Source organism: Protopterus annectens, chromosome 8.part0 (genome assembly GCF_019279795.1).
Source record: "Protopterus annectens isolate FY-2018-M chromosome 8.part0, PAN1.0, whole genome shotgun sequence".
Taxonomy (NCBI): Eukaryota; Metazoa; Chordata; order Ceratodontiformes; family Protopteridae; genus Protopterus; species Protopterus annectens.
This window is the reverse complement of record NC_056741.1, coordinates 30,550,180-30,576,219: the sequence shown is the minus strand read 5'-3', so window position 1 is coordinate 30,576,219 and position 26,040 is coordinate 30,550,180.

Below are 26,040 nucleotides of genomic sequence, written 5' to 3'. Positions count from 1 at the left end.
CCTTTCATGTGACATATGACCTGTGCAATCCAATCAATAAACAAACAAATGTGTTACATGTAAAATATAATGACCGCAATATGTACAATATGGTGGTTGCATAACTGTGCACACCCTTAAAAATGATACTTTGTTGAAGCACCTTGTAACTGATTTACAGCATTCACTCTTCTTGGGAAGGTGTCTATCAGCATGAAACATCTTGACTTGGCATTATTTGGCCACTCTTCCTTGCAAAGGTCACCCAAGTCTGTCAGATTGCAAGGGCTGCTCATGTGCACAGCCCTCATCAGGTCACACTGGGGTTTTTCTATCTGGTGTAGGTCTAGGCTCTGGCTCAGCCAATCCATAACCATGACTGTGTTCAGGTGGAGCCATTCATAGGTAGCTTTGGATGTATGTCTCAACGTTCTTGCAGACACCTGATGGATTTGGGCCAGACGTGGGTGTTATTTGGAACTGTTCAGAATTCCCACCACTGTGACTACAAACTCAGTTCTGGCTTTGGAACAGCATCCCCACAACAGGTCACTGCTACCAGTGTGATTCACCATGGGGATGTTGGTCTTCAGGTTAAGAGAGGTGTTGCTTGTAAACCACACATACCTTCTGGTATTGTGGCTGTGAGGTCAATCCATAGTCTCATTACACCATAACACATTTTCACACATGCCTTTGAGAGACTTGATGTACTGTATTGCAAATTGTATCCACCCCTGATTTTTTTTTTTTTGTGTGTGGGAAATGCTTCCATCTTCTGATCCTATCCCATAGGCCAGACATATGCAGAATATGGGAGAGTGTTCTCACATGTAGTACACAACACCAGTACTTGAAAGAGATTCCTGCAACTCCCTCAGTGTTGCTGTATGTCTCCTGGCAGCCTCCCTGGCCAGGTATTGACATGTCTTGTCATCTTTTTTTGGAGGGACATCAGGTTCTTTTCAACAGCACTGTTGTCCCATATTCAATCCACCTTTTGATAACTGTCTCCACTGTGTTCCATGGTGTATGCAATGCTGTGGTAATGCTGTACCATACTCCTGACTGATACCTTTCAAATATGAGATCCTTTTGCTGCTTTGTAAGCTGTCTGCAGGCAACTGAGCAAATGTCATGAATATTCTACTTGGACAGCAGTCTGTTATTTGGTGTTACTCAGAGTGCCTTTACTTGATGGCAGGTGTGTACCAAAGCAGACTAAATGCTATCAGTAAATCACAAGCTGCTGCAATAAAATATTATTTGAAGGGTGTGCAAACATATGCATCCAGCTGATTGTAAGGTTTGTATACTCCATCAACAGATTGATTGTTTTTACAAGTGAATTGTTCATGTTGTAGGTCATATTACAGGTTGGAAAAATTGTGGCCTGACATATTGTGGTTTCAATTGTTATATATCACAATCACCTGGCATCTTAACAGGGGTGTATACACTGTTTATGCCCACTGTAAAAGAGTAATGTTTCACACACGTCTTTACCTTAGGCTGTTTGCCCCCCCATTTTATTGGTCTCTGTCCAGAAGTCTTCCACTGTCAGGTTGTGAGGTATGCTACAGGAATGTTACATTCTCTTCAGATAGGTCTCTGTGGTGACCACTGTGATGCAATGCAGTTAACCCAACCACAAGTGAACATGCACATAAAGCAATATGGCTATGAGTGGCAGTTGCGTGCATGGTACATTGCATGGCTTTCACATGCCTAGGGTATTGGCAGACCACAACAGAACAATTCCATACTCACCAGCTTTAGGCTGCTGTCCCACATGCAGACCAGAGGGACATAGGTAGTTGTGAGAGAGAAGTATTGTCAGCAGACTCACATGTGACATTGGTACAGGATGGATGCAGCATGTCTGCACATTTACAGTACAACCCCCAATACTAGACAATTTGCTGTCCTTCACCATAGATGTGCACTTCTGTGAATTACAAAGCCCTGTCCACAACTGCTATCCTATCTGACATATGCATGTAGATACTCTATAGATAAAACTATGTATGCTACAGTAGTTTAGTAATCTGCACTTGAGCCTTACCTGCACGCTCCTTGTCCATTGTGTGGATGCCACCCACCTCCACAATTTTGAAATCTGGATCCTGATGTTGGGGTGGGATGGGAGCCCCAAGGTTGGTGAGGAGCTCCTCAGTGGGTGTCAGTTGGGCCTGCATGGCTGGGCCCCCACCTGTGGCTATGTGGTCCCTGGCTAAGGCAGCAGCTCTTCGCTCAGCATTGCATATGAGGTCAGTTGCACGATGCCGGACATGCTCCTATGTTCGCGCATGCAAGCCAACATCGTTTACCCTGTGGATGAGGTCATTCCACTGGGCGGTCATCTCCCGCAGATGTTGCTGTCTACGGCCAAACATTATACCATGGTTATCGATGATGACTGCAATAATCAGATTTGTCTCTGCCTCTGTGAAAGGCTGATGCCTCGCATGCTGCATTTCACCTGGAAGACATAAACAGGGAAACACATCACATGACCTCATATAGTTGGCAACAGTATGGACAGAAATTGCACATCAACAGTGGATAATTGTAGCAACCACTCATAACCACACCATACCTCTGTAATATATTAGCACAGTATCAGCATGCATCGCACTCCTGGCCCTGATGTGTCATATTCCCTCCAATGAGGGACAGTTAACTGCATACTCCTCTATTCCTCATTCATTTCTGTGTAGTGGGATGACAGTGGCCATCTTCCATGTGGATGAGGTGTGAATGGTGCCAAGACTGTGTTTGACTACAGTGTGTGATGGAGCTGGGAGCACATGCATGAGTTCATATAGGATGCAGACAGGGATTTGTTTTGGGCTTGCAGTGTTGTCATCAGAGTAACCACTAGAGGGTGCAAGAAGTATATTTTATTGTGTGTTTTAACAGGGCAAAAACTAATAGTTTAACCTATTTTTATTAGTTTATAAAAATTTTAAATGTTTTTATAAGATGAATATTTTAAAGAGTGCATTATTATGTATGCTTTATTAAGTCACCTGCTTTTATCTTTTTTAATATTTTAAGTAGTTGTTTTTTTTCATGTGCAATTAGTACTGTTAAATAGAGAATTTTCATTGGTGGTGGTTTTAATTAGGTAATTACTTAGATATGTATATATATATATATATATATATATATATATATATATATATATATATATATAAATATATATATATCTTGGTGAGGTCTGACTAAATATGATGGAAACACTGTTTTTTTGAAGTGTATTTATGCATGTTAAGTTTTATTAAAACCAGCATGTGTTCCAGATTTGAGCTGTGTTGACTTCCTTCTTCTTTGGTACCTTGATTGGTTTTTGATGCAGACAGGGATGTTATCAAGCCCTATCGAGACTTAGTGTTGCTGCCTTTCAGTAGGCAATATGTACCTGCTCACTGTTGATGAGGGGAGGGGTGCGATTGATGTGCATATCCACCTATAAGGATGGAGGGGACGGGGGGTGAGATTACCACCTAACCTGTCTGATGCAGGTTGCCTATAGCCATGGCATGTGTGTATGAGGTGTGATTGACCATCAGTACAGGGTGAATTGTGTTATTGCCTCTGAGACTGACAACATATGCGGAGACAGCCTTGTGAGTGGCCTTGGTGGTGTGGATATGTCTGATTTCTACTCATAATTAGCCTTACAGTGATTCACCTATGACCTTATATGATTGTTCAGATAGAGGTGGACATGCTTGAAAGTTCTTGCCTGCACCTATGTGGCAATGTACAGCTAATATAGCAACGTATTATGTGGTTTGTGTATTGCTGCTGTCCACCAAAGGCGATTACTCTACCTTGGTGGAGGTGGGTTTTACATGCTGAGTCCATACAGCTACAGTGGATATATAAAGTGTACATACCCCTTTTACAATGCCTGGTCTTTGTGCTATCCAAACATGACACCACAATAACTCATTTCAAAACATTTCCCACCTTTAATGTGACCTATAGCCTGTGCAATTCAATTGAAAATCATAATCTGTTAGGAGAAAGCATATGCAAATTAAAATAAGTACAATAAGCTGGTTGCATGAGTGCGCACACCCTTAAACTGATACCTTGTTGAAGCACCTGTTTAAATAATTACAGCATTGAGTCTTCTTGGGTCGGAGTCTATCAGCATGGCACATCTTTACTTGTCAATATTTGCCCACTCTTCCTTGCAATAGCGCTCCAAATCTGTCAACTTGTGAGGGCATCTCTTGTGCACAGCCCTATTAAGGTCAACCTACAGATTTCCTATTGGATTTAGGTCTGGGCTCTAGCTGGGACATTCCCAAACTGTAATTTTCATCTGGTGAAGCCATTCTTTTGTTGATTTGGATGTATGTTTGGGGTCATTGTCATGTTGACAGGTAAAATCCCTCTTCATCTTCAACTTTCTAGCAGATGACTGAATGTTTTGGGACAAAACTGGTTGGTATTTGGAACTTTTCATAATTACCTCCATCTTGACTAAAGCCCCATTTCCAGCTGACGAAAAGCAACCCCAAAGCATGATACTGCCACCACCATGCTTCACTGGGGGTATGGTGTTCTTTTGATGATGCAAAGTGTTGTTTTGGGCCAAACATACCTTTTGGAATTGTGGGACAAAGGTTCAACCTTGGTCTCATCAGACCATGATACATTTTCCAACATGCTTTTGGAAGACTTGATGTACTGTATGGCAATGTTTCTCTGGCCCTGGATGTTTTTCTGTGTAAGAAAAGGCATCCATCTTGCAACCCTACCCCATAGGCCAGACATATGGGGAATACAGGAGATTGTTGTCACATGTGGTACACAACCAGTGCTTCCCAGACATTCCTGCAGCTCCTTCAGTGTTGCTGTAGGTTTCCTGGCAGTCTCCATGGCAAGTTGTCATCTTGTTTTTTCATCAATTTTGGATAGACATCCAGGTGTTTGCAATGTCACTGTTGTCCCATATCCTCTCCACTGTTTGATGACTGTCTGCACTGTATTCCATGGTATATCCAATGTTAAGGACACTTTCTACCCTTCTCCTGACTGATAACGTTCCACAATGAGATCCCTTTGATGCTTTGTAAGCCCTCTGCAAAACATGGCTTTTGCTGTGGGAAGCAACTGGGTAAATGTCACAAAAAATTCTACTAGGACAGCTGAACATTATTTCGGGTTAATCAGAGTTTCTTTAATTGATGACATGTGAGTACCCAAGATGATTGAATGCTGTGATTACAGCAAGAGATATTTCAACACAGTATTAGTTTAAGGGTGTGCACATTTATGCAACCAGTTTATAGTAAGTGTTTTATGTTTTATATTTTCTCCCCTAACATATTTGTTTGTTTTTCAATAGAATTGTATGGGTTGTGGGTCACATTCAAGGTGGGAAACATTTTAAAATGATTTTCTGTGGTCTCATTTTCATATAGAACACAAACCTGGCATTTTAACAGGGGTGTATACACTTTTGATATCCACTGCATGTAGGTGCTCATATAGCTGGTTGTGGTAGGCATGGACAGAGGGTCACAACACAGATAGACACTTTGATTACAACCTGATAATCATGCCTATTCTAGTACCCATATCTGTGTCAGGGCAATGCAACAGCCAGTAGCTGTAGACATATATGTGTGTTGTATGCACTGAAACTGATATTACATGCTTGTACAGCATGCACAACTTATTTACCTGACTGCTTGCAACCCATGTACTCAAGTGATGCCTGGCATACATTTCTGTTCTATGTTAGTATAGCACAATGTATTTACAGTCTTGCTGCTCAGTCATACCTCTCAGCCTGTTATAGCAGTATGTCTGGACAATGGCACACATAAATGGGTGACAAAAGGGACATCAATATTGACACTGTATTAATATTGCTGCAACATACATAAGTAAGTTGATTGCACGAAAGGCTTTGCCATCACCGTGATAACCTGGAGGATGTCCGACATTCATAACTAGGCTATTATGTTACAATGTCATTGTTCACAGAATTGCCAATGGTTTGCCTGAAAAAAACAAAAAAAAAAACAAAAAAATCTTGCTTTTTTCCCACTTTTCTGAGATTTAAAAAAGTTCAGTTACAGGCTTGCTGTTCTTGAACTGTTTGTAAGTTTCTGTGAGGCCATTTTTTGCTTGGGCTAAAGGGAAGTCTCTCTGTTGATCAGTGGCAGTGAAAAACATTGAGCAGCCTGCCTGCCCCTGTGGGAGTGGTTACTGACTTGAAACTGTAGTTTTATTGGCCATTTTGGGTCAATTCCAAAACTCCTTCATCTTCCTCTCTTAAAACCTGGTTGCCTCGTGGTTTTGGTGTCTTTTCAGGCTTGTTGGCTGTTGGTGAAGCACCCACCAAGAGGAGAAAACGCTGAGAGAAGAAAGGAGCCACTTTTGAGATTTTAAGTATTTTTCCTCTGTTTATTTGCTAAGTTTTTCTGCATAGCCGCTTATTTTGAGCATTTTCTGGCTTGTTAAACATGATTTCTGCATTAGTAACTGTATTTAGAGCACAGCCTAGAGCTGTTTACTGAATTTCCTGTTTGCACTTATTTTTAAAATCGTTTTTTTCTCAAAACTTGCATTTTATCTGTCTTTGGCCTAGCACTCTTGTGTGGGGTCATTTACTGCACTGTTATAACTTGTTGATACTTGTGAACCTCTGCTATCTCTGAAAAAACAAAAACAAAAAAAAATCTTGCTTTTTCCCCACTTTTCTGAGATTTAAAAAAGTTCAGTTACAGGCTTGCTGTTCTTGAACTGTTTGTAAGTTTCTGTGAGGCCATTTTTTGCTTGGGCTAAAGGGAAGTCTCTCTGTTGATCAGTGGCAGTGAAAAACATTGAGCAGCCTGCCTGCCCCTGTGGGAGTGGTTACTGACTTGAAACTGTAGTTTTATTGGCCATCTTGGGTCAATTCCAAAACTCCTTCATCTTCCTCTCTTAAAACCTGGTTGCCTCATGGTTTTGGCATCTTTTCAGGCTTGTTGGCTGTTGGTGAAGCACCCACCAAGAGGAGAACGCTGAGAAGAAAGGAGCCACTTTTGAGATTTTAAGTATTTTTCCTCTGTTTATTTGCTAAGTTTTTCTGCATAGCCGCCTATTTTGAGCATTTTCTGGCTTGTTAAACTTGATTTCTACATTAGTAACTGTATTTAGAGCACAACCTAGAGCTGTTTACTGAATTTCCTGTTTGGACTTATTTTTAAAATCCTTTTTTTCTCAAAACTTGCGTTTTATCTGTCTTTGGCCTAGCACTCTTGTGTGGGGTCATTTACTGCATTGTTATAACTTGTTGATACTTGTGAACCTCTGCTATCTCTGAAAAAAACAAAAAAACAAAACAAATCTTGCTTTTTTCCCACTTTTCTGAGATTTAAAAAAGTTCAGTTACAGGCTTGCTGTTTTTGAACTGTTTGTAAGTTTCTGTGAGGACATTTTTTGCTTGGGCTAAAGGGAAGTCTCTCTGTTGATCAGTGGCAGTGAAAAACATTGAGCAGCCTGCCTGCCCATGTGGGAGTGATTGCTGACTAGAAACTGTAGTTTTATTGGCCATTTTGGGTCAATTCCAAAACTCCTTCATCTTCCTCTCTTAAAACCTGGTTGCCTCGTGGTTTTGGCATCTTTTCAGGCTTGTTGGCTGTTGGTGAAGCACCCACCAAGAGGAGAAAATGCTGAGAGAAGAAAGGAGACACTTTTGAGATTTTAAGTATTTTTCCTCTGTTTATTTGCTAAGTTTTTCTGCATAGCAGCCTATTTTGAGCATTTTCTGGCTTGTTAAACTTGATTTCTGCATTAGTAACTGTATTTAGAGCACAACCTAGAGCTGTTTACTGAATTTCCTGTTTGCACTTTTTTTTAAAATCGTTTTTTTCTCAAAACTTGCATTTTATCTGCCTTTGGCCTAGCACTCTTGTGTGGGGTCATTTACTGCACTGTTATAACTTTTTGATACTTGTGAACCTCTGCTATCTCTGAAAAAAAAATCTTGCTTTATTCCCACTTTTCTGAGATTTAAACAAGTTCAGTTACAGGCTTGCTGTTCTTGAACTGTTTGTAAGTTTCTGTGAGGCCATTTTTTGCTTGGGCTAAAGGGAAGTCTCTCTGTTGATCAGTGGCAGTGAAAAACATTGAGCAGCCTGCCTGCCCCTGTGGGAGTGGTTACTGACTTGAAACTGTAGTTTTATTGGCCATTTTGGGCCAATTCCAAAACTCCTTCATCTTCCACTCTTAAAACATGGTTGCCTCATAATTTTGGCATCTTTTCAGGCTTGTTGGCTATTGGTGAAGCACCCACCAAGAGGAGAAAACACTGAGAGAAGAAAGGAGCCACTTTTGAAATTTTAAGTATTTTTCCTCCGTTTATTTGCTAAGTTTTTCTGCATAGCAGCCTATTTTGAGCATTTTCTGGCTTGTTAAACTTGATTTCTGCATTAGTAACTGTATTTAGAGCACAACCTAGAGCTTTTTACTGAATTTCCTGTTTGCACTTATTTTTAAAATCGTTTTTTTCTCAAAACTTGCATTTTATCTGTCTTTGGCCTAGCACTCTTGTGCGGGGTCATTTACTGCACTGTTATAACTTGTTTATACTTGTGAACCTCTGCTATCTCTGAAAAAAAAACAAAAAAACAAAACAAATCTTGCTTTTTTCCCACTTTTCTGAGATTTAAAAAAGCTCAGTTACAGGCTTGCTGTTCTTGAACTGTTTGTAAGTTTCCGTGAGGCCATTTTTTGCTTGGGCTAAAGGGAAGTATTTTTCCTCTGTTTATTTGCTAAGTTTTTCTGCATAGCAGCCTATTTTGAGCATTTTCTGGTTTGTTAAACTCTGTTGATCAGTGGCAATGAAAAACATTGAGCAGCCTGCCTGCCCCTGTGGGAGTGGTTACTGACTTGAAACTGTAGTTTTATTGGCCATTTTGGGTCAATTCCAAAACTCCTTCATCTTCCTCTCTTAAACCCGGGTTGCCTCGTGGTTTTGGCATCTTTTCAGGCTTGTTGGCTGTTGGTGAAGCACCCACCAAGAGGAGAAAACGCTGAGAGAAGAAAGGAGCAACTTTTGAGATTTTAAGTATTTTTCCTATGTTTATTTGCTAAGTTTTTCTGCATAGCCACCTATTTTGAGCATTTTCTGGCTTGTTAAACTTGATTTCTGCATTAGTAACTGTATTTAGAGCACAACCTAGAGCTGTTTACTGAATTTCCTGTTTGCACTTATTTTTAAAATCGTTTTTTTCTCAAAACTTGCATTTTATCTGTCTTTGGCCTAGCACTCTTGTGTGGGGTCATTTACTGCACTGTTATAACTTGTTAATACTTGTGAACCTCTGTTATCTCTGAAAAAAAACAAAAAAATCTTGCTTTTTTCCCACTTTTCTGAGATTTAAAAAAGTTCAGTTACAGGCTTGCTGTTCTTGAACTGTTTGTAAGTTTCTGTGAGGCCATTTTTTGCTTGGGCTAAAGGGAAGTCTCTCTGTTGATCAGTGGCAGTGAAAAACATTGAGCAGCCTGCCTGCCCCTGTGGGAGTGGTTACTGACTTGAAACTGTAGTTTTATTGGCCATTTTGGGTCAATTCCAAAACTCCTTCATCTTCCACTCTTAAAATCCTCTTTTGCGCGGTTTTGCGCGTTTTTGAGCATAGCGCAACAGCGGGCAGCGCCACCTAATTGGGTTTAAGCTATTCCTGGCTCCACAAAGTCTGCTCTTCACTTTTTCCCTTAGAACTGCTCTATCTCTCAATTTAAACACCATATTCTCATTCTAAGGCCCTTCACTGGTCCAATTAAGTAATCCTACAAGTTAGCACTATTAAACCATTAGCACTACTTACTCTTATACTCTCTATGATTACCCTGTCCTCTATTGGTCCATCGTAAATTCAGTTTCCCTATATTACTCTAGCATGTCCAAAGGTCAGTCAATGGTTTCCTCTCCAGTCCAGCTGGTGAATCTGGGAATTTTGAGGCAATGTTACAACTGTATCATGTACACGGACAACCCTCTCCTCCTCCAAACAGGTTTAAATATATGTGAGAGATGCAACTATTTAGCCAAACTGGAGGCTGTGCTCTCTCATCTCAAAACTGGTGTAACCAGTCAGGAGGAGAAGGTAACCTCTCACAATACAATTCCAGTATCACATAGTCCCACCACATCAGCGAACCAAATACATAAATACACAAAAACATACTCGCAGGCTCTAAATAAAAATCTACCTAAGCCACAGAGACCTCCAAAGCAGACATCCAAGCAAACGCTACCTCAAAACAAAACACGCACAACACATAACCCACAAAGTCAGCGTGCCAAGTAGCCACAGCCCTTATGGCTGAATAACACACCTGATACTCTTATAATAGGTGACTCTATTGTCAGACACACTAAAGTCCCGCTCCCCAGGCTGAATAAAGAGAAGGTCACGGTGAGCTGCCTGTCGGGTGCTAGGATCCGCCACATAACGCAAGCACTCAGGTCACTCCAAAGCAAATACAAATATGACTCAGTCATTGTACATGCTGGTGTGAATGACCTGAAACGTACCTCCCTGGACTACATGAAAAGAGACATAGAGGAGCTCTCTGATCATGTAGCCCAGGCTGGTATGACCCTGACCTTGAGCAGCATCTTACCCTCACCTAGAATGATGCCACAGTACAAAGACAAAATGATCAATTTTAACAATTGGCTAAAATTTTGGTGTCATTCAAAGGGGATCCAGTGTCTGTCAGCCTGGGATGACATGCTCGACAACCACGTTGCTTCACTAGGGACGGCTTGCACCTGTCACCACTGGGCTTTTGGATATTGGCAAAGGCTCTTGCCACCCACATAGTGCCTTTTTTAGGCAAGGCTCAAAAGTCAAACCCACCCCCATAGACAGCACAAGGAACAAGAAACTAAGGGTAATGCTGCTAAACGCCAGAAGTCTTAACCTCAAGATGCACGCACTCGAAGCTCTCCTCAGTATGGAGAACATCAATATCTGTGCAGTGACAGAAACCTGGTTCAAGGCTCCAGAGAGCACCCCAGCACTACCAGGCTATACCTCATATCATGCTTTTTGGCCCCAAAACCCGGACTGAACCACAAAAGGAGGGGGAGTTTCCATATTTATCAAGGATATCTACACCTCCAGGTTATTGGCATTGCACGAAGTATCAGAGACCATCCATGTGCAACTAACAGTGGACAAGACTGCTTTTCAGTTTATAGCATCCTACAGACCACCCTCTCAAAGTCAGGAATCCCACTCGGCTTTCCTGAAAACATTGGAGAACATGAAGATCTCTCCAAACACCATTATATTGGGCGACTTCAACTACCCAAACATTGACTGGGAGCACTACTCAAGCCCCAGCACCTTAGCCCAAAGGTTCCTGGAAATTATAAACTCAAATGCTATGGAACAACTAGTCACCACTCCCACAAGAGGGGACAACGTACTAGACCTGATCATTACTAACGTGGGGACTCTATGCTCCACACCAGAAGTATATCTCTCATTGGTAAGATCAGACCATAAACTAATTTCACTGGATGTCCACATCCCGACCCCACCCCCAGCCCAGAAAACCACAGGGAAAAACTTCTCAAAAGCGAACTTCTCACTTCTCAAAACCGAAGTGGAATCCTTCAAGGCCACAGGGCCAGTGGAAACTACGGCCCAAACTGCAGAATCCTATATAAACGCATTCTACGGACATCTCCAGGAATGCATGGATCATGCTATCCCAAACAAAACCAAGACCCAATCATCCAAAGGCAGGCTTCCAGTCTGGTGGACCCCTGCCATAAATAAACTGTACAACAGAATGAGGAAGCTACTACACGATAGAGCAAAATCCATAATAGGGAAGGCATCTCTGATCAGTACTAGCAAAAAATTACGATCCCTCATAAAATCCTCCAAGGCCAGCTTTGAGAGAAAAATTGCACAGGACACCAAAGACAATCATAAGGCTTTTTTCAGTTATGTTAGAAACCTGGGATGCAACTCCCAGACTTGTTCTGAGTTGATTCTAAATGACAAAAAATACACTGAACCCACAGACATCGCCAATATCCTGGCAGACAGGTTCAGTGCAAACTTCTCCAACCCCCCCCCCCAAAAGAGCAAGTATCTATCCCGGCAGAGGGCTGCCTCCCAAACATCTCTGATGCTCAGGTGAAGGCTGCCCTCTCCAAAGCAAAAAACACTGCTTCCATGGGACCAGATGTCGTCCCAGGTTGCATCCTACATGAACTCCAAGAGGAACTAATCCCTCAAATAAAACAGCTATACAATCTCAGACTCACTACAGGATATGTGCCCACAGAATGGCGTACAGCAACAGTGGTCCCACTCCACAAAGGTGGAGCCTCTACGGACCCTGGAAACTATTGCCCCATAAGCCTGACTAGCTTAGTCTGCAAGGCTATGGAGAGGATCATCATGGAGCTCATAAACAAAGACATTGGGGACCTACAGACACTAGATCCTACCCAGTTCGGCTTTGTCAAGGGCAGATCCTGCCTTTTGAACCTGGTTGACTTCTTCGAAACAGTCACCAAAGTCATAGATGAAGGGAAGGTAGTCCACACAGCCTATCTGGACCTTGCAAAGGCATTTGACACAATACCCCACTCGGGCATCATAGATAAGCTATCCAGCTTAAATATAAACCCCTATGTCACAAGATGGCTCGCAAACTGGCTCAAAGACAGAACCCACAGAGTGAGAGTTGTTGGAGCCATGTCAGACTCGAAACCGGTCACAAGTGGCGTCCCACAGGGTTCTGTTCTGGGACCACTCTTGTTCGGTATATACTTTTCCGAGGTACAGGCAAACGTGGGAAGACTATGGCTCACCAAGTTCGCAGACGACTGCAAACTGGGTGCCATAATCAACTCTCCAGCTGACACAAACATCCTTCAAAAAGGTCTCACAGAGACAAATAACTGGTGCCAGCGCCATGGTTTAAAGCTAAATGCCAAAAAATGTATAGTCATACCATTTGGCAAAAACAATGTGCCCACAAATTACCACATAGGCGGAAACCCATTATGTACAGAGAAAGTTATTAGGGACCTGGGGACCCAAGTTGATAGCAATCTCTCCTTTGAAAACCACATTGCCAAAGTGGTTAGAAAGACCTTCTACATAGCCCACCTCATCACGAAGGGTTTCACATCTAGATCAAGAGAGGTAATCGTGCCCCTTTATTCATCCCTCATCAGGCCCATCATAGAATACAATGCCCCTTTTGGGATGTACCTTACCCGACACCTGCAGCAATTAGAAATACCCCAAAAGTATCTCACCAAGAGGATCAAGGGTCTCAAACAGATGCCATATGCTGCTCGTTTAAAAAAACTCTAGCTCTACTCAGTTGCATACCGCCTACTTCGAGGCGATCTATGCCTGACATACAAAGCTATGTCAAATCCAGAATTAATGGACATGCTCCACCTCAGCAAATCTAAATCCCTTAGAGCCACACTCAGCACAGAAATAAATAGAACTTGCTGGAGGGACAGGGTCATAACCCAGAGGCTCCCTTCGCTCTGGAATAGAATTCCAGTTCATGTGAGACAGAGCACCTCACTGAATCTCTTCAAGAAGAATCTCGATAGGTGGATGGGGGATTGTAGGTTTGTCCCAGGGATTACTCCCGTGTCACTATTAGACAGAGGCACAGTAAACTAAACCTTAAAAAGGGCACAGTATACTCAAATCAAGGGGTGGCGTAAGCCATACAGAATCAGGCTAGGCTTATAATTGCCCCAGGGCAAATAGCCTAGTATGAACCTATGAACCTATGAACCTATAACACAACTCTATGCGTAAGTGACCACAGATATCAGGCACATGTGCTTATTGTCCAGCGGAACACTGTACCGTTGGATAGTATGAGCTCACTATATCACATGCAGTTCAACATACACTTCTGCAACAGTACTTTACTGTGCACATGCTCTGTATAGGTCTCTTAGATTTACAAGACAAGCATGTGTATCATAGTTATATTCACAGGTAACATATGGATATGTACAACATCCCAGTAGCTGGCCTAGCAGTGGCACAGTCAGTAGTGTTTGACAGACACTCCAGTAGTTTCCAGATGTAAGCTGTCCTTCCCTGGGGTGAGTCAGGGGCCTGAGCTGTGACCTATGTCACTACAGACAGAGCCAGATGCTATGGCCATAGGTGCTGTTCAGCAGTATATCAGTACAGCAAGTCTTGTTGAGACATAATCTTTGAACTTCCTATTTCCCATTATTACAGACCACCTACTGCATTCGATTACATGTTTAGTTGTTTCACATACCTTTTTTTTTGGAAGGAGATTGGGTAAGAATGATACCGCAGTACAAGGACAAAATGATTGACTTCAACAATTGGCTAAGCTTCTGGTGTCATGTTAAGCGGATCCAGTATCTGTCTGCCTGGGATAACATGGTCAACAGACCATGATGCTTTGCCAGAGATGGCCTGTACCTGTCTCCCCTGGGATTCCGGATACTGGCTGAGGGTCTTGCCGCCCCTATAATGCCTTTTTTAGGCAAGGTTCAAATGACAAATTCACCACCATAACAGGAACAGTCAAGCAAAAACTGAGGGTAATGCTACTCAATGCTAGAAGTCTAAATCTCAAAATGCACTCACATGAGACACTCCTTAAAATGGAGAACATTGATATCTGTGCAGTGACTGAGACCTGGTTCAAGGCTCTAGAAATCACCCCTGCATTACCAGACTATAACTCATACCACACTTTTTGGCCATCTAACCTGTACCAGAACACCAAAGGCGGAGGTGTGTCCATATTCATTAAGGATATCCACACCTCCAGGCTAATTGTGCAGCATAATGCATCCGAGGTTATCCAACTACAACTAACTCTGAGCAAAACTGCAATCCAAATTGTAGCTTGCTACAGATCCCCCACTCTGCCCCAGGATTCCCACTCCTCTTTTCTTGATATACTGGAAAATATTAGGGTTCAACCAAACACCCTAATAATGGGCGATTTCAACTACCCCGCCATTAACTGGGAAAACTACTCATGTACCAACTCCTTTGCTCAACACGTTCTGGATATCATAAATTCCAATGCCCTGGATCAACTTATCCACACCCTCACTAGGGGCAACAATATCCTAGACCTAGTCATTACCAACATGAGTGACCAGTGTTCCACACCTGAAGTCAACTCCTTGTTGGTCAGATCCGACCATATGCTAATCACCCTAGATATCCACATCCCGCCCCCACCCACCATTAAGGAAACCACAGTAAAAATTTCTCCAAAGCCAACTTCATGCTTCTTAAGACAGAAGTGGCGAACTTCATGACACCCATGCAGATGGACGATACAGTTACAACTGCTGAATCCTACACAAATGCACTCTATAAACACTTACACGAGTGCATGGATCGTGCTATCCCAAACAGAACCAAGACACTGTCCTCCAAAAAAAGGAAGCCAATCTGATGTTCTCTGCCATAAACAAACTCTGCAACAGAAGGAAGAAACTGTTGCAAAAGAGAGTAAAATCCCATGAGTGGAGGAGCTCCCTGGTCAGCCTCATTAAGAAGCTGAGATCCCTTATAAGATCCTGTAAAGATTAGCTAGGAAAACAAAATTGACACTGATTCTAAGGGCAACCACAAAGCATTCTATAGCTATGTCAAGAATCTCAATGGCAACAGCCAGATTTGCTCTGAGTTACAGCACAACGGCATGAAAATTACAGAGCCAACTGATATTGCCAACATCCTGGCAGATAGGTTCAGTGCTAACTTTACCCCCATCTCATCCCCTAAGGGTCCATATCTATTCAGGAAGAATGCAGAGTCCCTGTAATCACATTTATGCAGATAAAAGCTGCACTTTCTAAAACCAAAAACACAGCATCCATGGGACTGGACAACATCCCAGGCTGCTTTTTACATGAACTTCAGAACAAACTGGCTCCCCACCTATGCACCATGTTCAATCATAGTCTCACATTAGGCTTTGTGCCTACTGAATGGCACACAGCAATAGTTATCCCACTCCACAAATGGGGAGTCACCACTGATCCTGGGAACTATCGCCCTATTAGCCTGATGAGCCTGGTCTGCAAGGCCATGGAACGTGTCATCATGGAACTCATAAACAAAGAAACTGGTAACCTCCAAACTCTGGACCTCACCCAGTTTGGGTTTTTGAAAGGCAGACCATGCCTTCTGAACCTGATCAACTTTTTTGAGGCAGTAACCAAAGCTGTAGATGATGGTAAAGTGGTTCACACAGCCTATCTTGACCTCGCCAAGGCTTTTGACACCATCCCCCATTCTGAAATTATAGCTAAACTCACTAAACTAGGCATAAATCTATATGGCACAAGATGGGTTGCCAAGTGGCTCACTGACAGAACCTACACTGTAAAGGTTGCAGACTCCAAATCTGACTTCAAACCAGTGACAAGTGCAGTACCACAGGGTTCAGTCCTGAGATCTTTCCTGTTTGTTATCTACTTCTCTGAAGTACAAGCTAACACAGAAGGCCTCTGGCTAATGAAGTTCGCAGATGACTACAAACTAAGAGCCATAGTCGAGTTCACAAATGATGTGGACATCCTACAGAAGGGCCTCATTGAGACAGATGCCTGGTGTCAGAAGCATGGCCTTAAGCTGAATGCCAAAAAGTGCATTGTCATCCCCTTTTGGTAAAAACTCTGTACCCATGAACTACCACATAAACGTCAGTCTACTTAATGCAGAATGTGTGATAAGAGACCTTGGGACCCAGGTGGACAGTAGTCTCTCCTTTGTTAAGCATATCTCCACAGTAGTCAGGAAATCCTTCTACGTAGCACACCTTATCACAAAAGGGTTCTCTTCCAAGAAAAAAGAGGTCATTGCTCCCCTCTACTTGGCACTCATTAGACCCATTATGATGTGATGTGCTGTCCTGACTGTATTTTGGATGGTACTTTGTAACATGCTTGTCAGCTCAGTGTAGTTTCCCTAATGTTATATAGCTGCGCTCATAGGTCTCAACCCTCCAGGTATTCATAGGACATACAGTTGTCTGCCTCATATATTGGGTCTGGTCCCCATGACAGGTGTGTATTACTGACAATTCAGTGGGATGATGTGTGGAATGTACTCATTACATAATGACAGGCAATTGATTTCTCAGACATCTGATATTGTATTCAACATATGTTAGGACAGATGGTGTTACTGCAGCAACTTAAGCAGTTTATCTACCCAATTATTTCCATTGTGTCCCTATTTCCATATCCTGGTCCCCCCACTTTGTCTGGCTTGGTCCAGACTCCTTGTACTAAGGTGTTCTGAGGTATGACAGTGCTGCATGTTATAGAAAAATGTTAACAATATATATGATCATGTTCTTTTTTATAAGTTTCCTTACATATATCTGTAGCCCCATACATGTATGAATGTATATATATATATATATATATATATATATATATATATATATATAATTTTATACACACACACACACACACACACATATATATATATATATATATATATATACATATATATATATATATATATATATATATATATATATATATATATATATATACATACATGCATACATACACCTCAGTATTTATTGCTAATATATCTATATATTGTTACATATATATGTATTTTCATACATATCTATCTCTCTCTCTCTATATATATATATATATATATATATATATATATATATATATATACACATATGTGTGTGTGTTTTATTTATATATATATTTGTAAATACCAATCATTAGTGATTTTACATTGTACATTCTGTAACGTTAACTGACTGTACTGCATGATATGTTTGAAAAAACATCTTCAAATTCTGCAGTTAAGATGGTCTAGTGATAAATTGCTGTGACTATGGTATGCAGGTATGCAGGTGCTTGGGTTCAAAACCTACAGGGGTTGTTTATTTAGTTGCTGGGTAGAACAGAGGCTGATGGAGATAGAATGATTAAGGCACTTTTAAGCAGTTGTAAGTGGGTTTGTGTGAAGCTAAGTGATGCCAACACACCGTTAAACTAATAGGCACTTAACCCGTGTAGACTTCGCTTAGCGACGCTTACCAGTGCACAAATCCACTTAGCTGAGCTACCTCTTGCTTAGTATTCATGTTTGAGCCATGCTTAAACCTGTTAAGCATGGTTGAGCATTGGTAACCATTGCTTACATTCCATTCTTAGAAAATAGTAGAGTAATAACTTCATTTAGTAAGTGTATATGATTTCCTTTACATAACATGCCTCTAAGTGCTGTCATTACAGTAGCAAGGGGTGTGACTATACTGTATGGGACACTTGGATATACATGGATGGTTTAACATGTTATATGCACTCACACTTCCATGCTAGACCAGCTACAGTATCCTGATTGACAAAAATCATTTAGCACATATTTCACTTTTAAAATAGTACGTTTAACACTGCTTTTCCATTTAAAATTGGATTACCTGTTGTAGTACTCAAACCATGCATCCCTGCATGCAAAGCTGGAACTCTGAGCACTGCACTATCCTGTTCTAGGGATTTGCACTATATATTTTTATGTCTATTGGATATGAATATCATATTATTATATTAACTGTAGAGTATTGTGTTTTTTGGCCATGTCATTTAGGACTGCTGTCATTTAATAATGGCATACATTTCAGTTTCAGAATTCTATCCTTCAGAACATTCATGCTAATGCATAACCTGTTTTCTATCTACTTTCTGTCCATCCTTTGTGCAAATGGGATGACACTGGTGCTCAGGCTGTGGTAGACTACACTGCAGAATGTGTCTGAGAAGCCATGCCTGTGTTCATGTAGGATGCAGCCAGAAATGGTATTAGGCCTATGGCAACCTCTATGTGTTGCCTTTAAGAAGGCATTACAGACCTGCTTTGTGATCATGAGGTAGGGAGGCAGGTGCTGTACATGCACATGTTTACCTATGCGGGGACAGGGGATGATGCTTACATATCGCCTGTCTGCAGTCGGTTGCCTATATCCTTCATGTGGGCCTTGCTTCCTTTCCTTGCCTGTGCAAGGGACATTACAGAGGTGTGGGGGCTACAGCTTCACAGACAGTAGGTGGGAATACTACACAGGACAGGACATGTGTGGACAGCCAACAACATGGGGGACAAAGATTCAGAATTGGGTACAGATTGTATGTCAGTAGTGCTGTTATACACATGGAGGGTTGCTAGATTGACAGGGCTCATCTGGACATAGACTTAATGACTGACTTGACGTCTGACAGTGATATGTCTTTGACATACCTTTCAGCTGACATACTGCCCACATACTGGCCAGATGTTTGCCTGTTATGTTTGGTCTGTTCCCCAGACAGTAGCTGTCCTTGAAAAATCAGAAGGGGACTCTGGGGAATGCAGTCATTAAATACTAACATCCATTGCTATTACTGACTTCATATCCTTCAGAAAGGATATATATTACAATAAACCCAGTAACACCAGCAGCTGTCTCAATGTATAACAGAAATATGTCCAATATACACTTGTGTTTGGGCCTCTGTCCCCAAATTATGTAGGGATTTCTTCAGATGTCATGCACTAAAAGACTCACAGGAATTTAGTATAATTATGTATTTCCTTTATTCCTGCTACCATCCCAGTGAGATAGTAGACCCACAGACATGTCATGGGGAAGAGGCCATAGATATGAGCCCTGAGCCTGTACATTCCGAGGTAAACCATACATTTGAGATGTCTGTATATGTGTGGCCATTGTTAACAGACTGTCAGGATTCTATAGAAGTATAGTGTGTACAGGTTATTTCGGTTGTGTAATGAGGGGGGTACATGTGAGTGTAATGGCCCCTTTCTATCTGACTGTGCATGCTGCTCTGGTTTCTGGCTCCCTATCAGCTGTTATATGTCTGTACGGGGAGACCATGACATGTCCCATAACACCTCCAAATTCTCACTACACTGTGGCTTGGATCAGTATATGTAGGGGTAATGTGTGAGTGGCAAACGAGATATGTGTGTGTTCACACTGTCATTATAGTGCAGTGTTCAGTTTGCTTATTGGTATGTCACTGTGACTGTGGTGTAATTGTTTGTGGGTATGCACTTTCACACCAGTGCCTGTTTTCCTCTGGTGTTGTATCCTTGTAGTGTCTGTTGTATTTGCAAACGCATGTGTACAGCCACAGAGCTGGATTTGGGTAGTTTTATGTCAGTCTGCTTGTAGACTGGATGGTTCTTGGTAGCTCAGTGCAGTTTTCCTACTGTTGTGTTATGTCCACATATTCATAGGATGTACCATGGTCTGGGCAATACCTGTGGTCTGGTCCCCATAACTGTTGTGTATTCCTGATGCATCAGTGAAATTATGTGAAGATTGGAGTAAATAACTAATGAGAAGCAACTGACTCCCAGACCTGTGATATTTCAGTCAATATATGTTAGGACTAAGTGTCAGTACAGCAACTTTCTCAGCTTACCTACTCACGTATTTTGGATACGTCTCTATTGTCATGCCTTTCTCCCCCACTTTGTCAGGCTTGGTCCAGATTCATTGCGCTAAGGGGTTCTGAGCATACCTCTCCACTACCAGGCTTTTCACAGAATGTCCAGATGTTTTGCCCATGCTTTGGTTCTTTTCCACAGTTTATTTGTATTTGTCTGGTAAATCACTGTGATGATCCAAGGATTTATGTCAGTGAATAATGGCATAACATGTCTGTTTTCATCCTCATATCCTTCAGATGTTTCTGCTGAAACTCACTCTGTTGCTGTACAAGCAGCAATATTTGGAATATGTCCCTTTATATGGCCCATTTCCCCCCACTTTGTACAGCCTTTGTACACGTTTCTTGCACTGAGAAGTTGATGGATATGGTTCTGAGGTATATATATATAGGTCCCCTATGAAATATCAAATGCACAGAAACCCGACGCCCAAAATACCGAGACGAAAAGCCCGAAACCCCACATTACTGAAATGTTGAAAGCGCAAAATTCAAAATCACGAAACTAATACATACATACAGCAAACACAAACATACACAAACCCTCCCCTATAACAAAACAAACCACCCTACACTAAAGATAAGCCCCCTGCACACCCCCCTACTTTATTATTCTAACTCCGAGATCACACAAACATATACACAAGGCAAACTCACACCCACACATTACAGTCCCTCACACACACACACACACACACACACACACACACACACACACACACACACACACACACAAACACACACACCACAGTCACAACACACACTTACACACTCTAAAGCCCCTCACAAACACACTTAGACACACATACTTATCTGAACCACAACACCAGAAGTGCTAACTCAAAATCCCTTAACATCGGGATTCTGAAATTCGTGCTTCTGGCCTTTCAGTAATGTGGGGTTTTGGGCTTTTCGTCTCAGTATTTTGGGCATCGGTATTCTGTGCATTTGGGATTTCGTAGGGGACCCATATATATATATATATATATATATATATATATATATATATATATATACACACATGTTACACACACACACACACACACACACACACACACACACACACACACACACACACACACACACACACACACACACACACACATATATATATATATATATATATATATATATATATTCCTTCGTTCATATATTTATATATCTATATGTGTATATGTATCTACGTTTTTATATATATATATATATATATATATATATATATGTTTCAACAGAATATATATATATATATATATATATATATATATATATATATATATATATATATATGTGTGTTTCAACAGAATATATATATATATATATATATATATATATATATATATATATGTGTGTGTGTGTGTGTCTATATCCAACACATGAATGATTCCACAGAGCTTTCTCACTATTGTTGTATGTCTCTATTGCATGTTAAGTTTGAAAAGGCAGCAGTCATTCCTACAGTTCAGATGGTGTAGTGGTACATTTCTCTCACTGTACTGTACAGGGTCCTGGGTTCTAGAGTTGGGTTTGATGTTTTTTTCATTAATATTAAATGAAAAGACTGCATGATAAGTTTGAAAAAGCAACAGCCATTTTTACAGCTCAGATGGTGTAGTGGTATGTTGCGATGATTGTAGAGCACAGCGTCCTGTGTTTGACACTTAGCAGCATTGATTATTTTGTTGCTGGGCAGAACAAGGGCAATTGGAACCAGAGTGATTAAGGCACTTTTAAGCAGTTGTAAGCCAGTTTGCGTGGGTTTGTTTGAACCTAAGCGATGTTAAAACACGGTTAATTAATTTTAGCTTCACTTAGTGGTGCTTACTCCCTCTTACCCCCGCACTAATTTCTTTGAAAGAAAAGAAAAAGGGGTGATAGGAAAGTGGTGAAAACAGGGGCAAGCAGAGGGAAGTATAGTATGAATGGTAACTAGGGATGTGCAGGACAGGTGTAGGACAAGTCCATAGCTGTCCATTTCTTCACCAGCAACAGCTGTGAATGTCTACAGAATTTGGAAGTGAATTTGGACACTCAAACCATTGGGGGACTCTGGCCACAACTGGGGTCACTTCTTTATAGTTCCTCTTGGGAACACGCTTACTTATTTGGTATGCCAGTGTGTACACTGGCATAGCAATCTGGACATTCTCTGTGCTGGCCTATTATTTGGGGGGGTGTCTGTTTGTTTTCTTTACATTACATCTGCAGACACTGTTATGTTTCATAACAGTGCCCGCGGAAACTTTTCTGCTTTCAAAGTGCTGTATGGCACTTCTGGAGTGCAGGGAGAATGTTTACTGTGCAATCACTGCTCGGACAAATAACCTTCCAATAGTGGTAAAATATCACTAGTAGGGACAATTGGAAGACTCTTATTAATCAAGTGGAAAAGAAAAAGAGCTATCCAGGGGATTTAGAAGTGCAGAGCCAGGAATTTGTAAGGTGTGTTTTTAGGAGTGTTTTTAAATTGCAGTATTGATGTATTAGTCATTAGTGAGTTTGGTAGGTTATTCTAAAGTTTGGAAATATAGTTGGAAAAAAGTGATTCTCCTGCTAAGTTTTTTTTTTTTTACTTTAGTGACATGTAGTAGTTTGTTGCTAGAGCAGAGGGATCTTGAGGTGGAATAGGGATGTATGATATACTTGAGAACAGGTTTTTTTCAGATTGATTGAGTATTTTATGGGCAAAGGTTAGTTGATTAAAGTGAAGGAGTTGAGGGAGTTCAAACCACCTGAGCTGCTTAAGTGATAGTGATGAGACTTGTATGGGGTATTCATGGCAAACTTGGAGATTCTATTGTAATAATTTTTGTGTTTGGCAAGGTCAATTTTGCGGAGGTTGGTTAAGATTGGGGAGGCATACAAGAGGTGTGCTCTAGCAATAGAGACTTTTGTTTTGTTTGTTAGAAATTTGTTGTTTCTATATAGGAAACTGAGTTTATTGTGGACTTTTTTACTGAGATGACCTATATGAATGCAAAATTTCAAGTTATTTTCAATTACACCTCCTAGCAATTTTGTTTGGGTTGTTGGGGTGATTATACTTTTATTTTTGGAGAATATGTGGAAGGTTGGGGATGGTGAGGTAGTCCTAGTTGGACAGAAGAGAAGAAGTTTTGTTTTATTGGGCTTTAGAATGATTTGGGAGTTGGACAGCCAAGATTTAACAGATGAGAATGAATCTTGGGTAGTGGTCTAAAGGTCTTTGAGGGAGGAGGCTGAGCAGATCAGTGTAGAGTCATCAGTGTACTGTCTCACTTATATGTGGAGTGAAGCAGAATGGAGCTGATTGGTGAAGAGAGAGAATAGAATGGCACCAAGGATGGAGCCCTGTGGGACCCCTCAGGTGAATGGGAGAAGGGGTGAAAGGTGTTGTTGCCAGCAGACTGTCTGCTGATACCCTGCTAGGTAACTTTGGAACCAAGTAATGGTGGGGTTGCTGAGGTTTAGGGTAGAAAGAACACTGATGGGTTTGCTGTGGTTGACCATGTCAAAGGACTTGAACAGGTCCAGGAATATGACTGATACAAAGTGACCATTGTTTCTATGCTGGTTAACTGTGTTTTTAAAGGACATTAGGGCTCTGGTAGTGCTGTGAGAGGGACAAAAAACATGTTGGGTATGAGATAGGAGTTTATGTGAAAGGAGGTATTACATAAGTTGGGTGTGTATGACCCTTTCAAGAATACTTTAAAGATGGGACATGGCGATTGGGCAAAAGTTGGTTAGTTTCAGTAGAGTCACCTCCTTTATGGAATGGTAGAATGAGGGAGATCTTCCAGATAGGAGGGACCTGTGTTTCAGATAATGATCTATTTTTGAGTATGGCTACATGGTATGCAATTGATTCTGATGCAATTTGCAAAAATTCAGCAGGGAGATTATCTGCAGCTAAGGTAGTTGGCTTAAGTTTTTTAGTAATTTTTTGATGGTACTAATGGAGACTGGGTTTAATGTAAACTGGTCAGGGCTGTTATGTAGGGGTGTATTGTTATGGTTTGAGATAGGAGGTGTGTGGTTAAAGTTGGTTTGAGTGCTTGCAAGAGCTTGGATGGATTCTGTAAAGTAGTTATTAAACTGAGTGGCTAAGTTTTTGAATTAGCTGTTGTTGGGGTGGGAGTAGTTAATTTACCTGGTCAATTACAAGTCTCATTTACAACCAACCCAGAAATGGAATTAGTAGGAGCAGTATTCAACACAGTGTCTATGGTAACATTTCTTCTTCTTTCAAGAGTGCAAAAAAATAAGGAAGCAGGTGAGGAAAACAATTTTCAGTACTAGAATTTCTGCCCAGTTGATTCTGCAAGCCCTGAGATAAATGTCAGTGGCAATAATTTTAGTTCCTTTAGCAAGATATCATATGACGATTCTGCAATGGATGCTTAGTAATACAATGGTCAGTGCTCTCTCAACCCTTGTCAGTGAAGATAAGAATAACTCAGGTATACAAACATTATCTTTCCTGGTGGATGCATTCACAACAACTGTTACAAGGTCATCCATTCATTCTTCCTCAGCACAAGACCATAGTGACCATGGACACTTCCCAGATTGAGTTGAGTGGCATTTTCTGATAAGACAGTCCAAGGCCCTTGGCCCCCCAAAGAGGCCAACTTGCATATCAATGTCTGGAAATGAGAGTGGTGCTTTTGGCATTGCAAGCATTCCAAAACTCTTTTCCTCTTAGGACAGTTACAGTCCAAATGGACACATGTCAGTAGTTTGGTACATCAACAAATGGGGGAACCAGATCTTATCACCTGTGTCGAGAATCCCTAAGGGTGTGGCAAGGGCAATATCTTCCAACCACTTTCTGATAGCAAAGTATATTCCATGGAAGTCCCATGTAATAGCAGACAAATTGAGCAGGTCCATTTTACTGCCTCATGAGTGGTCTCTCAAGAACAAGGTGATGGAAATGATTTTAAGTCACTGGTACCAGCCTTGCTGTGATCTTTTTGGATCTCCCCTGAACAACAAGTGCAGTAGCTTCTTTGCCCTGATCCCGTCACCAGGGGAGTCACCAAGGGATACTCTGCTTCATGATTTGCCCCCTGGTCTTCTGTATGCTTTTTTCCAATTTCCCTAATTCTCAAATTCCTTCAGAAAGCAGCCAGGTTGAAGAGCAAATTCATCCTCATTGCACCTTACTGGCCTCAACAGGTTTTTGGCCTCATCTGCTGTACCCACCTTGGATTCTGGATCCAACTCCAGACCTTCTGTGTCATTCAACAGGCAGAGCTCATCCAGATATCTTAAATCGCAAACTAATTACGTGGTTTCTCCATTTCCTTTAATAGCCAGGCAAATGATGCTTTCTTCCCCTGTCTGTTCCATACTTTTATCTTTCCTTAAGCCTTCTACTAGGAAACTTTATAGGAGTAAATTGAGAAGATTCATTTATTGGTCAGAGAAGAATCAGATAGACCCCTTTTCAACTCTGATTCATTCTGTTCTTGAATGTTTAGTGAGTTTATTTAATGAGGGTGCTAGTTCATCAACAATTTAAGTTCAACTCACAGCAATCTCTCTTCTGC